General features: G+C 49.6%; 1 protein-coding gene and 2 long non-coding RNA genes across 42 annotated transcripts in view; 2 read left to right on the plus strand and 1 right to left on the minus strand.

Moving 5' to 3' along the window:
• Positions 1 to 4,793, minus strand: part of Pcbp3 (poly(rC) binding protein 3) — a 237,857-nt gene extending 233,064 nt beyond the window's left edge. For all 40 annotated transcript variants that reach the window (XR_015451135.1, XM_021256416.2, XM_021256412.2 and 37 more), the window contains exon 1: positions 4,695 to 4,793. The gene's annotated coding sequence lies outside the window, so the exon portion shown is untranslated. The remainder of the gene's footprint in view (positions 1 to 4,694) is intronic.
• A 576-nt stretch (positions 4,794 to 5,369) lies between these two features.
• Positions 5,370 to 8,571, plus strand: LOC110348694 (uncharacterized). The gene is made up of 3 exons (XR_015451171.1): positions 5,370 to 5,762; positions 5,916 to 6,203; positions 6,931 to 8,571. It is a non-coding gene; the product is annotated as an uncharacterized LOC110348694 (long non-coding RNA).
• A 52-nt stretch (positions 8,572 to 8,623) lies between these two features.
• Positions 8,624 to 9,983, plus strand: LOC147830297 (uncharacterized). Its single transcript, XR_015451178.1, has 3 exons — positions 8,624 to 8,797; positions 9,258 to 9,419; positions 9,669 to 9,983. It is a non-coding gene; the product is annotated as an uncharacterized LOC147830297 (long non-coding RNA).
• Positions 9,984 to 15,451: the final 5,468 nt, after the last annotated feature.

Genomic DNA, 15,451 nt, shown 5'->3' on the forward strand with positions numbered 1-15,451 from the left:
CAAAATCTTTGTAAATAGGGAGGGATGGAGGGGTTAAAGGGAGGGCAGGGGAAGGGGAAAAAAGAAGAACCAAGAGAGATTATGTAAAGGTGCAAATTTCCAATGATGAATGTCATTATATTGTATACCTAAAATGTACCAATAAAATAAAATTTTTTAAAAAAAAGTTTTATCAAACTATTAGTAGATGAGAGCATCCATAACCTAATAAAAGAAATCTACCAAAACACAAGAACAAAGTTCACAATTAAAACTTTTATGAAAGTCCCTTTAAATGAAAACCAATACAAGAATAATCTTATCCAACTAATATCCAACTTTGTCTAATGGTCCAAGTAGAGTAAATAAGACAAAAAATAAATAAAAGATATAAGGACTAGGAAGAAAGAAATTAAATTATCACTATGTACACAGAGATTTAGGAAACTGACCTATACCATTTGTGAAATTTGTTTAGCCCTAAATGCAGCATTGCAGAGCACTAGGAAAAAGACAGTTCTCAATAAATGGTAATGGCACAGCTGATTAGGGATTGGGAAAAATTCTAAAATGGATCTCTACCTCATACCTCATTAAAAAAAGAAGTTCTAGGTAGAATATAATAAACTTTTTTAAGATGAGGATATCTCATGTCCTTGAAGGAACACAAGATTTCTCAAATTAGACTCAATAACCACAAACCATAAGGAAAAGTTTGATAAATCTGACTACAGTAAAATTAACATCTGTTCATCAAAACAGCATTTTCAAAAGGATAAAGAATAAGACACAAAAATAGAATCCAGAATATATAAAAACTTCTAAAAAAGCTATAAAAAGTACAACCCAAACAACCAATGGAAAACAATATAACATTACAATATAAGAAAAAAAATTTTTTTAATTAAAAAAAAGATTACAATATAAGATTATAGGAGAGGAAACCCAAGTAGACAAAAAAATGGAAGAAAAATCCTCAAACACACTAGTAATCAAGGAAATGCAAATTAAAAGTGAGATATTTCATACCTACAGGATTGATGAAAATTATAACACCTAAAGACAAAAAGGATTGGTGAGCATGTGAAGAATTTGACTACAGCAGTGAGGCTGTGACCTCACAATCCCAGGAGTTCATACCTGGCTCTGTCCCACCCGGCCAGCACAGAGGAAAGGTGAGTCAATGTACCATGGCAATCAGTGGGGGAGGCTGAGCACTGCCAGGGGGAAGCTGGAAGTGGGAGTCAGATAGAACAACATCAGATGCCAGTCTTGTCCAGCAGGTGAAACTGGAAATCAGAACCATATTTACCTGAGCAAGTGCCACCAAACAGCAGTGTACCATTTTATCTTCTAATCATCTCTTTTCCTCCTTTGAACTTACCAGCTCAGACTTCATGGAGCACAGAACCAACTTGTATCAGTTTCCTATTGCTGTCACAACCAACATCCTCAAATTTAGTAGTTTAGGCCAGGAATTTAGTTCAGTGGTTTCACCGCCTGCTGCGCAAGCACAAGGACCCAAGTTCGATCCCCAGTAACAAAAACAAAACAAAACAAAACAAAATTTAGTAGTTTAACACAATTAACATCTATTCTCTTACAGTTCTGGAGGTCAAAGTCAGGCCTGGGTCTCCCAATTGAGAATCAGTGAATGAGCTCCTCTCTGGAGGTGCTAGGGGATCCATTTTCTCATCTTTTTCCAAGGCTGCCCGTGTTTCTTAGCTCACAACCCTCTTCCATCTTTGAAGCCAGAAATGGTGGCTAGAATCCTCACCTCAGATCACTCTGACCCTGGCTTTTCTGCCTCCCTCCTCCATTTGAGGATCCTTGTAATTACTTTGTGCCTACCTAGGTAATCTAGGATCATCTCCCTATTTTAAAATCAGCTCATGAGTAGCACTATACCTACAACAATCTTAACTCATCTTGCTGAGTAACCTAACACATCACGAGTTCTGCGAATTAGGAAGTGGGACAGTGCTGGAAAGCTGTTACCCAACCTACCACACAACCTCTGCTCTTCTCCCACTACATCCCATCAGGGTCCCAACTCCTTCACAATGCCCCCCACACACCTCAGCCTCCAGACTGCACACACTCTGTTCTCTGGTCACACCAATCTTCTCCTCTTTTTCTAGTCAGTTTATACCAGTTTATTTCTGTGCCAAAATATTTTAACTCATCCTCTAGAGCTCAACCCAACACTACCTCCTCTCTGAAGCTTTCTCTGATTCCCAGTCTAATGAATCCCTCTCAACACACTCACCAGTCTTTCTGTGTATCCCAACTGCAGCACTGCATGGTCCCCTGTAACCATCTGTTTACATCTCCTTCCTGTCTGAACTGGGGAGCCCTTCAATGACAAGAATTTTGTCTCACTTCCTGAAGGTACCAGATCATAGTCCAGGCCTGGCAAAGAGCAGGCACTCAGAGAGTACTCCTGGAACTGGATGAAGCAGAGAAAGGCTTCCCCAAGGTGCCCTCAGATCTAGTTCAAATGATCATACCAAACCACCTCAACAATCCACAGCTTAGTTTGCTGCACAGTTTACTGTCATGTAGAAGAATCTCTGTACCACGAGTGACACGCAGCACTATACTGTATTGCTACCCTGTGAGGCAATTCTAGAATAACTGACAAAATTAACCTCAAGGAAAATAAAGGATTTATCTAGGATGATTTACAGACTTCAAAATTAAACGAAAGAGAATGCATGGCAACCACCAACAGCCCACCACACACACTCAGCCCCTCTCCTGGAAAGGCTGGGAGGTGTGCGGATGCTATGACTGGCACTGTTTAGAGACAAACTGCCCTTGAATATAGATATACGTACATATTGTAATAAAGAGTTGTTTCTGTTAGAGGATAGTTATAAAGAAAACAGTTTCATTTAGTGTTAGTGCTTTGCTACCTGATGTTCATACTCTAGCAAGAAAACTCCCACCTGGAGCGTAGAAAGACTAAATGGAAGAAAGTAAATGCTGAGTCCGCACAATTATCTGCCCTCCCCGCCCCTTTTATACTAGTGATCTGGTTTGGGTGTTTCCATTGAGATTGAACTTTTAAAATGTGAGTTCTGAGATTAATTTTAAAGCATACTCCAAAAACCACTTTTACACTGGAAAGGAAGTTTGAAAGGAGAAAAAACATCCCCTACACACAGAGAAATGGAGGGTGAGGATTCAGCACCATGGACAGTGGGCCATGGCTGCCTGTCAGACTCCTTGGTCAGGCTGGAAGCTGACACTCCAGCTGCCCAAAACCTAGAGTGTTCACGTTGTGTAAGACAGGGCAAGTCCAACACCCGCACAAAATGTTCTTCTTTGTCATGCTCCAAACCACCAGCTTTCTTCACCAAGGGGATGAACAACTTCCATCTACCAAAATCTGCTTCAGTGATCACCTTTATAGTAAGCCCTAAGATTTCTGAGCAAACTGAAAGGACTTGCCACTGACACAGGGCTGCACATCCAAGAACAACAACACAGCACCCACCCTTGGGTGGCTTACTGTACCATGGACCCCGTGAGACTTCAAATTTACAAATGCAGCATGCTCTCAGGCTCTCTCCAACAAGGAAAAGGAACACTTTTTTAAAAGAGCTAAGATGCACCCATGTTTTGAATGTTTTCTCATAAACAACTAAAAAAACTCAGCTCAGAATTTTAGACAGTGTGGTCACTTTTTCAACTATAAAGACTCATCTACTACAAACCTTTTTCAAAACCTTATAATACTGACTATTAACTAAGAAATAATGAAGTAATATAAATCTAAGACCTTCACTGTTTGAACAAAAACATCTACACACAAACAACAACACTTTATGAAGCAGAAGACCTCAGCTGGTCAGCATCTGCGCTTGGATCTGAGGCCCCTGCTTGCTGACGCCTCTCCAATCTGACGACACCACCCAGAACTCTCCAACCCCTCTGAGATCCAAGGTTCCTCCAGAGTGAACCGTTCTGCAAACCCTCCTCTCTGGGCTCCGAGAGGACGGGACAGGGAGGCCGTCCTCCTCCGTGGGGAAGCACCCTACACACTCCCTTTGAGACCCGGCTCTGAAGATGTCCAGATAAGAAAACGGGACAACGCTTAGCCCCAGTCGCCAAGTTCAGCAAGAGGGGCGCTGGCCTGTCCGGAAGATCGGCCTGGAACGGGAGTCTGCACACCGAGGAGCCGCCGCCTGGGTCCGCTCGGTGCGCCACACACAACGGTCCTCGTGGCTGACGCGCAGGGCTCGCGAGACCCTGCGGCCACAGTGCACCGAGGAAGCTGGGGCCACAGCCAGTCCGAGGACCCAACTTCATTAACTTTCGGATTCCCCACCCAAGTAACGTACTGCGAAGTAGGAAAGCAGAACGCACTGCCGGCCCAAAGAGCGTCTAACAGTTTCCCTAACCGCACTGGCGCGAGCGGAGCGCTTGTGAGGACGGAAACCAGGCGGGCGCCCGGCCCGGAGGGAGGCGGCAGCGGGAGGGGTCTGTGCCCGCCCGAGCCCAGGCCCGCGGCTCCGCTCCGGTCCCAGAGGCTCCACCCGGCCGGGACCGCCAGCTCAGGGGCCCGCGGCGCGCCGCACCCGCCCTCCGGGCCGGGCGAAGTTTCCCGGGCCGCGGGTCCCTCCGCCGCTCGCGAGGGCTCGCTGTGCCCGCACGCAAGGGCGACGCGGCGCGCTGGACCCCGGCCCCGGCCCGCGACACGCATTCACCTGGCCCGTGGCGGGCGGCGAGCCTGCGGGCCGCGACGACTGCCTGGCGGGGCGGGCGCGGCGCAAGGCTGAGACGACCGAGCCGCGGAGATCGCGTCTGAGGGCTGAGGCAACGAGAGCGGAGCCGCGCGCTCCGGCCGGAGCGCTGCGCGCGGCGCGACCCGCCCCCTCCGCGCCACTGGCCAATCAAGAGCCAGCCGCAGCCACCAGCCCCGCCCCCGCCCAAGGGCAGGGCCCGCGAAAGCGGGCACCGCGGGCCAATCCGATCCCGGAAAGTTATCCAGGAGGAAGCCAATTAGCTTCGAGGGGCGGAGGCGGGCCCTGGGGGGATCGGGCCCCTCGGCGGCCGGGGTAGGGCCCCACACTAGGGAAGTAGGAGGCGGGGCGTCCCGCGCTACAGTCACCCACCGGGACGGGGCCAGAACGGGGGTGGGGCAGGGAGAGAGGCGAGGCCGTAAGCGAAGGGGCGGGGAAGGGGGCGGGTCTCTGGCCGAGAAGGGCGGGGCAGTGTGGGCTAGCCACTTAGGGCGGGGGAAACTAGGGGGCGGGGCGGGGCCGCCACTCGGGGCGAGGCAGAAGGGGAGGGGTTGGCCTGGAAGGGGCGGTCCCGGAGCGGGGCGGGGCGAGGAGACCCTCCCAGCTCCCGCGGACCCCACACGCACCCCGCCCTGCCCGTGAATCGGGGCCCCAGATTCTGGGCCGGCACACCTGTCCTCAGGTGACTCGGGGACAGTGGCGATCCCAGGCGCAGACCTGCTGCCGAAGATGTCCTCTGGGAACAGAATGTCTGGTTGTTTCTGTTTCATTATCCTTTGTCTCCCTTCCTGCGATGTCCTTTGCTTTGCTTTTATTTCGGCTTATTTCGGTTTTCATCCAGCTCTCCAATCTCTGATTGTATCCCGTTATCAGTAAGGCTAAAAGCACAGCACCAAAGGCGGTGAACCAGGTCACATCCTCGGCAGCAGTAAGAGCCCTGTGTCCCGTCCTTATGGTGCTTTGGCCCTGGAGCCAAGGGTCAACTTTGCTCGTTTCCTAAGGCCTTGAACAAGGGGTCAACCTGGCCACCAGGTATGTCAGAATAGTCTTGTGGATGAGTCTTCCACAGATGGGGCAAGGAGACCTGATTTGCAGGGTTCCCGTAGACCTGGCAAGAGGCGGATTAGGCACCTCTGCGGGGATCCAGTGAAAGCCACCTTGCTAACCCCGCTCCTTTGCATCCAGGTGAATGGGGTGCAGAGGCAGGCTGCAGGTGGGATTCAGGTTGAGCCCACACATCTCTTACCCAGCCCTGAGAACCCAGATTCTTCACACTCACCAGGAGTTCGTTTCGGGACCATAACCCAGCAACAGTCATGTACCTTTTGGGCAGAGGGACCCACACTCCACTCCCTCCCCTCTGGAGGCCTAAGTGGACTCCTGGAAGCCTGCCCACTTTTGTGGAGACTCGAAGGTCCCTGGAGGCCTGGAGCCACTTCATCATCCCCATGAGGTGCATGGGCACCCCTAAAGGTAGGCAGGCCTCAGGGACAAATGCCCCTGGCATCCACTGACAGGGAGAAAGTTTCAGACTACACATAGACCAGGTGGCAGCCACTGGGATGGGTCAGGAGGGGTGCATTTACATGGGACTTCAAATGTCACCTGTGTAATCCAAAGACAACCTTAGAAAAGAAGAGCCTGGGTGGGTGAGAAGGCATATCGAGGAGCTCTTCCCCAGAGGCTGGGGGTCCCAGCAGCAGCCAAGTCATGAGTCTTTGCAGAGAAGGGGCAGAGGCCAGGGCTGTGGGCTCCCCTCCAGGGCATCTGGATAGCAGCAAGCAGGGCTCCAGCAGGAGCCTCAAGGCTGAGTCTGTGCTTGGGGAGGAGGGGGCAGGAGGAGAGGAGGCCTGGTGGAGGATTGCCATGCTGGAAGATGGCCTGCCACAAAGGCCCAGGGCCTTGCTGGGGAGTGGCGGACCCTCCCACACACGTGGACAGCGTGGCCCTGCTCCGGGCCCTCCTGAACTCTGGGCAGCAGGCTTCAGGGACCCTGAGACGTGGCTCTGGAGTCTGGGGCTGGGCAGGCCCTCCTGCCCCTAGACTGCAAGCTGCCAGCCGCCCCCCCTTGCCTCCCCAGGAGGCTGTGGTCTCTCAGCTGCCTGCGTTTCCTCCTGGAAGACAGTTAGTCATTAGGAGAGTAATGATAGTGTTTTCAGGGCAGTGTGTGGGGCCCCTAACAACTTTCAATTATTTCCAGTTCCTGCCAACTCTGGGAAGGAAAAGAGCAGCTCATCTCTTGGCTCCACTCGACAAACAAGACAATGGGGCTAGTTGGCGTGTTACCCATCCAAGCAGGTCTGCAGGCAGGGAACAGAACGGGGCAGTAGCCCCTGGGCCAGGCCTCAGCTGCTGGGGGCCCCGGGACCCACCACCCTCCCCTTGCTGAGACCCCACTCCCTCCTTGTGCTGCATTAACACGGACAGCACTCTCAGCACCGTCCTCCTGGAGTGGTGCACCCAGGGGCCCACGTTTATAAATAACTGCAGGGTGCTTATTGGGGGTGTGGAGAGTGGAGAGGGAAGGAGTCGGATAATTATCAGCTGCTTCGAGTGATGTCAGACCAAGCCCTAGGAGGTCTCCAAGCACTTGGCCTTCCTGACTGTCACACACATCCCTGCCACCAGAGAGCTGGGAGGCGGCCACGTATTCACAGGCTGGGACATCTGGAAGGAGGGGGCGGGAGCCGTCTTTAGCTCCATATTAGATGGCTAAAAGTGAAATAGTTACACACAGAAAGCAGTCACGGTGGTAATTAATGTCAAATCCCCTGCGACATGAAGGACTCCCCCACCCCCTTGCCCTTGCAGAGTTCAGCCCTGTCACGTGGCCCTCAGTCCTGCCACACAGCACTGCTCTACCAGCTGCAGGGCCTCTGTGCCTGGACAGCAGGTACCGTGCAAGGAGCCAGAGCTGAGTGTGAGTGCACGTGCAGCCCTGCTGACCCAGGCTGTAGGCCGGTCCACCTCCACCTCTACGGCTCACCTGGCTGTACCCTCGAGCTCAGCCCACGGCACAGGAGCACACTTTTACCTCGTGGTGAGCCGGGATGTGGGGAGCAGGCACACTAAATCCTGCCCACAATCCACGTTGCTCCTGAAGCCTTCCGCACACCCCAGAAGGGCTGCAGGAGGACTGCTCCCCAGCTGCCTGGCTGCCGCTTCCACCACCCACTATCCGGTCTGTCACCTGACCTATCAAATACTTGGGGTAGGTGGGGCCGGGCCTGTGGGGCCCCAAGATTCTGAGAGCAAGCAGAACCCAGAGAAGATCAGGAGGCAAGAGGCCAGGGCCTGCGCAGCTGCTCTGGTGAAAACAAAGGAAAACACAAAACAAAACAAAGTGCTCTGGACTTCACTCTCCTCCCTTTTGACATCAGAATTATATCCATCACAGCCAGGAGTGGTGGTGCACATCAGCTCCGGGGGCTGAGGCAGGAGGATCAAGAGTTTGAGGTCAGCGTGGGCAACTTAGTGAGACCCCGTCTCAAAATAGAAAAGGGGAGGGGCCCTGGGGAGGGGGTGTTTCTCAGTGGCAGAGCGCTTGCCTGACAGGCAGAGCTGTGGGTTTGAGCCCCAGTACCACCATGAAAGAACTGTAACCAACCCACCGGACTCACTCCTTCACTGTTCATGCGATTGTGCTTTGTTGGGCAGGGAAGTTAGGGGTCCTCCCATGCCCTCTGCCATTGCTGCTCCTAGCCAGTCAGTGGCCATGAGCTGTGTCACTTGCCAGGTCCTTAGCACTGTGACACCTTAGCACTGTGGGCCAGCCCTGCTGCCACAGAGGTGACGAAGGCAGCTAGACATGCTGCAGGGAGATGGTATGCGTGGATGGGTGTCTGGGGACTCTGGGAAACAGTGGGGAGCCTGAGTTCTCTCATACTTTTCTCAGAGACGCCGGAGCTCCCCCGGACCTGGTTCTGCAGTTCCTTCTGGGTGGCTTCTCCTTCCCCAGGAACCTGGTCCAGGCCACCCTCCCAGGCCCCCTGCCCACAGCTGGAAGCAGGGATGAGCACAAGGACTGTGGCTGGCCCCTGCTCTTCTCTCTGCAGGCAGCTCTGCAGGTGAGTGACCGGCGGGGACATTTGTCCTGGACACCAAGTTATCCCAGCATCAGTAACTTAAATTCACACCATTGTGCATGGGAGCAGATGGCTCTGAGCCCTGAAAGACAGAGTCCTGGCTGTAAGCAGCCCCTGCATCAGCTATGGATGGGGTCTGCAACATGTGGGTGGTGCAGGAGGACTGGAATCCTTGCAATTGCTTCACTGTGCTCAGTGGACACCAGCTGGAGGCAGCATGTTCTGCACCCTGCCCCATCCCCTGCAAGCAGAGCCTCTCTGCTCCTGCCTCCTTCATATGGAAGGTCCTTAATATTTCTTATAAATAGGAGAAAAGAAAACCACACCCACACATTCCCCATGAAGGCAGCAATGTGGGATGGGTCACTCGGACTTTCCTTTTATTTTAAAAAGATTCTCGCACAGACTCAGCTAAATTCCTCCCTCCTCTGCATCGCCCCAGGACATGAAGACTAAACTTAGAATGACTGTGGTTTGGTCCTGAGCCTCCCACCGTGACCAGCCTCCCTCTAACCTCACTGGAGGTCGGAAGAGCCTGGCAGGGGATGCCCGTCTCCAGGTCCCCGAGAGGAGACCCAGCCAGCTGAGCTGCATGTGGACACAGGTGCCGGGGACGTGCTTGGTTGTGAGGGACTTTTTTTTGGGTACTGGGGATCAAACTCATGACCTTGCGCATGTGAGGCAGGCGCAGTGCCACTGAAGTGAATCCCTGGCCCCAGGAAGAGACTTTTAAATTGACTTACCTTTAAATTACCTTCATTTGCCGCTTTCTTCCTTTTCTGTGGAACTAGAGGTTGAATCCAATGCCTTCACTGAGCTTCATTCTCAGACTTTTTTTTTTATTTTGAGACAGGGTCTCTCGAAGTTTCCCAGGCTAGATTCTGCTTCAGCCTTCCAGAATGCTGAGGTCACAGGTATGTGCCACTGTGCCTGCCTACTGCTTTTTTTTTTTAAGAGTCACCTTAAACTCCAGCTGACATAATCATCTCTACTGTCCATAGAGATGGATTTGAACACACAGTACTGCTCAGCAGATTTCTGTTGTGAGACGGAGCCATTCTAAGCCTTATTCACTTGGGCCCCCGGTTTCCCAGTGAACCACACATGCTGTTGTTTAGTGATTACACTGCCTTCCTGCATATTGGACTTTAAAATAAATGTGTGTGTGTTTAGTGGCTTACAAGAAAGACCGTTAGTGTTTTGAGGTGAGGGTTCAAGAATGCAAGTAATGAGGGATACACCATCAATTGGAAGATCTGGGGAACCTCCACTCTGCAGTTGTCACCCTGGGCCCAGGAGCTGCCCCAGCTCAGGCCAGGTCTGGGTAGCACCCTCTCCCTACCACACAGTCCTGGCCCCGCCCCACCAAGGGCAATGGAGCAGTTTCTATGTCCTGCACTGCCTCCCCCAATTATCTCTGGACCTCTTGTGGACAGGACCTGCCAAGCAGGCAGGTGGCACAGCCGATTCTATGCCCCTACCCTGCCTCAGGTGGGGACCTAGAGACTCCCACCCCTCATTTGGCCATGCCCCTCCCCTCACACCCCAGGAAAACCCAGTTGTGGCATCAAGTCTCCTCCACCCTCTTCGCAGCCTGAGCCTCCCTCCCACTGCTAGTCCATTTCTAAAGGGACGGGTGGAGGAGGAGGCATCTCTGTTCTCCCCCTCACAGGTCTCGGTGACAGGTGCTGCTGAGAGCCTGGGACACGGGGGCACTTGTGGCAGAGGGTGGCTCCGTGGAGCACAGCCAGGCCTGGTGCTGACCCTGACACACACTGCCCACCCAAGGCTAGCTTTGGGCTCTGCCCCTCCTCCTTGTTGGAAGGAACCAGGGACTCTTGCTCTGTGGGTGGCACTGGCAAACTGCTCAAGGTGGGGCTCTGCACCAGTGGGTTGCACTGGACACCAGCAGGTTCTCAGCCCCAGAAGCCCATGGTCTCCCTTGGTCTCGTCTTCCTCTTTTCTTCCTCCATCCCCCTTCCCTTGCTCCTCCTGCCCTGGCATTGTGCTCCCCATGAAATGTGAGCCTCCACCTGGCTAAGAATCCTCAACAAGGATGATAAAATCTTGGCTAGATAGCTTTGTTGAAAGGAAAAGTTCATCAGCAATGTCCAGAGTAAATGAGAAGTCAAAGGCAGGGTTGTCCTAGGAACTGTCTCCGGGAGCAGCCCTCGGGGAAGGCAGGCCAGGTATGAGCCATGGAGAGGTGACAGGTGAGGTCAGGGAGGAGAATACAGAGGTGAGGTAAGAGACAAGGCTGTGGGCGGGCCTAGATGGCACCACAGCCTCCTGTGTAAGCCCTGTCCGTTAAAAAGACTAGATGAGTTCTAGCCACTGCTCTAAGAAGTCAGCAAGGATGTGTTCCCTCTGTCCAGAGACCTAAATGGGAAAAATATTCCCCAAAGAAATAAGAGCCCTAAGCATGTAACATGGCGGGGCAAGGTTTTGTGCATGGCTCTCGGCTAAGAAATTAAAACAAAAACTTGTGTAAGCGATTGGAGTCCCTGGTGCCTGGGAAAAAGAAAGTACACATGTTCCTGTAAGAACACTTCAGGAAGCTGGAGGACACATTCATAACAAACCATCCAGGCCACGTGAGGAAAAGGGACCAATTAAAAATAAAAACCCAGGCCTGGGGATTTAGCTCAGTGGTTTCGCCGCCTGCTGTGCAAGTGCAAGGACCCGAGTTCAATCCCCGGTACCAAAAAAACCTTTTTTTAATAAAAAAAAATTTTAAAACCCCAGCAAGTGGGCCGGAGATTTAGCTCAGTGGTTCTGCAGCCTGCCTTGTAAGCACAAGGTCCCAAGTTCGATCCTTGGTACCAAAAAAAAAAAAAAAACCTCAACAAGCAAAAGACACAGTGGGGGTGTGCCCCCTTGAAGCAGAGATAAATGAAAGAATAAAAACAATAATAAAACAAAAGGCAGAATTAATAGATTTTCCAAAGAAACACATTTAGAAACTGCAGAAATAAAAAATCTAATCACAGAAATAAAAAACTCAAAGGAAAGGCTAAAAACACAAGGGAAATGAGAATTAATAAACTAAAATTTAAGGATAAAAATATGATCCAAAAAAACAACACAGAAAGACTAAAAACTATTTATGATACAGAACATTAAAGGAGGAAAATAGAATGAAATGACCCAGCATAGATGGTGTCTTCATCCTTTTCCTCTGCTGTAACAAAATACCCAAGGCTGTGTAATTATAAGCAGCATAAATGCACTGCTCACAGTTTTGGAAAACAGAAGTCCTGGATCAAGGAATTAGCAAGTGCTATGTCTGGTGATGGCTGCTCTCTGCTTCCAAGACAGAGCCTTGTTGCTATGTCTTCACATGGTAGGTGAGAGGCACAGGACCCTGCTGGTCCTCTCAAACCCTGCCAAGACACTAATCCCAGTCATAAGGACAGAGCCCTGACTTAATCATCTCCTAAAACCACCCCACCTCTCAGCACTGTCTTATTTCCAGCACATGAGTTTGGGGAGGAAGGGTACATATTCAAAGTAGAGTAGGCAAAATGGAGGGAATGGGAAAGAGGCAATATTGAAAAAGATAAAGATTAAGACTTTCTCAGGTTGTCAGTGTGTTAGTTTACTAAGGCTGCCATAACAAAATACCGCAGGCTGGGGCTTAAATAACAAAAATTTATTGAATCCTATTCTAGAGGCTGGAAGTCTAAGGTCAAGGTGTCTCAAGGCTGCTGGTCCTCTGTCCTCAGCTTGAGGATGGCTTCTCCTCCCTGTATCCTCATGTGGTTTTCTTCTATATGGGTCTCTCTATTTTTTTTTTTTTTTTTTTTTTTTTTTTTTGGTACCAGGGATCAAACTCGGGACCTTGCACTTTCGAGGCAGGCGGTGGAACCGCTGAGCTAAATCCCCAGCCCCTGGATGGGTCTCTTATAAGAACACCAGTCATGTTGGATTAAGTCCTCCCTACCAAATGACCACATTTTAAATTAGCTTTTCAGGGCCCGGGGATTTAGCTCAGTGGTTTCACCACCTGCTGCGCAAGTGCAAGGATGAGTTTGATCCCCAGTACCAAAAAAAAAAAATTAGCTTTTAAATGCTCCATCTTCAAGCATTCATACTCTGGGGAGGAGGGTGAGGGACACAACCCAGCCCATAACAGAAAGTGACTAAAAACTGAGAAAGATGGGAGATGTACTCTGAAACTTGAACAAGGTCAAAACACAGCATCCCAAAAAAGAAGAGACACTTAAAAGGTAGCTAAAGAGAAAGTGTAGGTGCTAAGAGGAGCAACAGTAAGATTGATAAAAAATGCAGCTGCAGTAGCTGAAATACCAACTGGAAGGGAAATAATATCTACACTGCCCAGAAGGTAAATAATAATCATTGAACAACTATACCCAAGTAAACTATCATCCATCAGGGCAGCTGAATCTATACCCAGCTAAACTATCATCTAGCTGAGAAGCAGAGAACATGTTGTAGACTATCTCAGAAGTGACTACTGAAAGTTGCAGCCCAGGAAAAAGAAGCTAAGACCAAAAGGAAGGCCTGGACCAAGAAGCAGCAGTGAGCTAATTCTAGACAATCTCAGGATGTGACTGAGCAAGAGATAGCTAACATGGGGAATTTGGAGGTGGAAGTGAGAAAGGAGAGGCCTACTGCATGATAAACCTGGGGTTTCTCTTTGCAGTCACTCCTCAACCCCAAGAGGCCCCCTATAGCATGCAAATGATGTTGGCTCCCACTCTAGGTCACTTGTCCACCCACCAAACAATGACCAGTGGGACTTCCTGCTATGGAGAGGTTGGCCCTCTCTCGGGACCACAGTCTGTCTCTCCATGGGGGTGGCCTAGCCCAACACCTTGTCCTCCTACCTCAGCCCAGAGAGTGGCCTACCTGGCCAAGTTCTGTTCATCACTCTTTGGAAACAGTCCCTCTTTGGCCTACCATAGGCCTCAGGTGACTGAGTCTGCCCTGGGGCCCACATGGGCTTTGGAAACTATCCTAGAAAGCTTGGCAAGGAATTAGATCTAGGCTTCATGGACTCAGGTTGGGACCTACAGGGGAAGCATGTGGGATCCAGATGGAGACATCACTTCAGTCCTGTGTGCCTTTTGTCCTGGAGGGACAGACAGAGCAGAGCTGCGGGGATCCTGAGCGGGATCTTCAGGTATAGGGGTTGATGTTCTAGGTATGTTCAGAAGGCAGTGCAGGGAAGAATGTCCACAGTGTTCTTACCAAGCACATGTAGCAAAAAGCAGAAGAGCTTACACAATCTGTCCCCTCCAGGTAAAACTGAAGTCTTTAACAATCAGTGGGAAGTAACTGCCTTACAAGAAGCAGTGATAGGAGAAGCATCCTGAAAATATGTATTTGGGATTGTTTCCAACGTCATGTGATTTTGTTGCCAAAACCTGTTAGTCACCTATAACAACTCCCATAACTGCTCATTTTTAAGATATACAAACTTTTTTTATAATTTGTTTTTTAAAAGTCTACCAAACAAATTTGTAGTAAGTTTTGAACCATTTGTTTAAAATATAGCAATGCTGCTCTTTCCAGTAAGTTTGCTGGGATAGTGATTGGTGTCCGGGAAGATGGAAATTTACTAGCTGAATTTCCCTAAAAGGCTTTACATATTTGATGGATGAACTGAGCAAAGAATACCATGGTTTTGTAAGTGCAGCAACAACATGCTTCTTTTTTTAATTAATTTCTTTTATTGGTACATTGTAGGTCTACAACACACTTACATTTCTCATTGGGAACTTGTACCTTTACATGATGCATCTTGGTTTTTATTTTTTCCCCATTCCTAGCCCTCCCTTCACGCCCTCCACCCTTCCCTATTTACAAAGACTTTATTTCCACTTTTCCATTTCTCATCATTTTTCCTTTCCTTTCTTTCCTTTCCCCTGCCCCTCCCACTACCCCTACCCCTTTGGACCTTTTCTTCCTATTTTGCATTATCGATTATTCATTCTAATCATTGGTACATTTTAGGTATACAGTATAATGACATTCATCATTGGAAATTTGCACCTGTACATAGTCTCTCTTGGTTCTTATTTTTCACCCTTGCCCAGCCCTCCCTTCAACCCCTCCAGTCCTCCCTATTTACAAAGATTTTGTTCCTGTTTTTCCATTTTCTCACATTAATCCCATTCCCTTCTATCCTTTCCCCTAGCCCTCCCACTTCCTTCCCCTTTGCCCCTTTTCTTCCTATTTCACATGACCTATTATACAACATGTTTTTTAATTTGAATTTGCATATTTTCCTGAGGTGTTCCTTTTAGCTCTGGCAGCCAGCTATTGAAATAAGCGTCTTAGACAAGACCCTTGAAATGGCAGTTTCACAATGTACAACACCAAGGTATTCAAAATAATAGAGCATATTCATTCACACTAACCTCCCTAAATAGTATCATAATTACTCATTTTAAATTAGTAATAGTGTTAGGCTGAGGGTATGACTTTTTAAAAATAATGGATGAAACAGGGCCAGGAATTTAGCTCAGTGGCGCTGCACCTGCCTCGAAAGCACAAGGTCCTGAGTTTGATCCCTGGTACCAAAAAAAAAAAAAAGGTGAAACGTCTTGAAATATCATCTTATGTCTTCCTTTCTCATTTTGGTGTATATTTGGGGACATTTCCTCAGGT

Source organism: Heterocephalus glaber, unplaced genomic scaffold, assembly GCF_053883595.1.
Source record: "Heterocephalus glaber isolate CG9 unplaced genomic scaffold, H.glaber_assembly_v1.0 deba00000122, whole genome shotgun sequence".
Taxonomy (NCBI): domain Eukaryota; kingdom Metazoa; phylum Chordata; class Mammalia; order Rodentia; family Bathyergidae; genus Heterocephalus; species Heterocephalus glaber.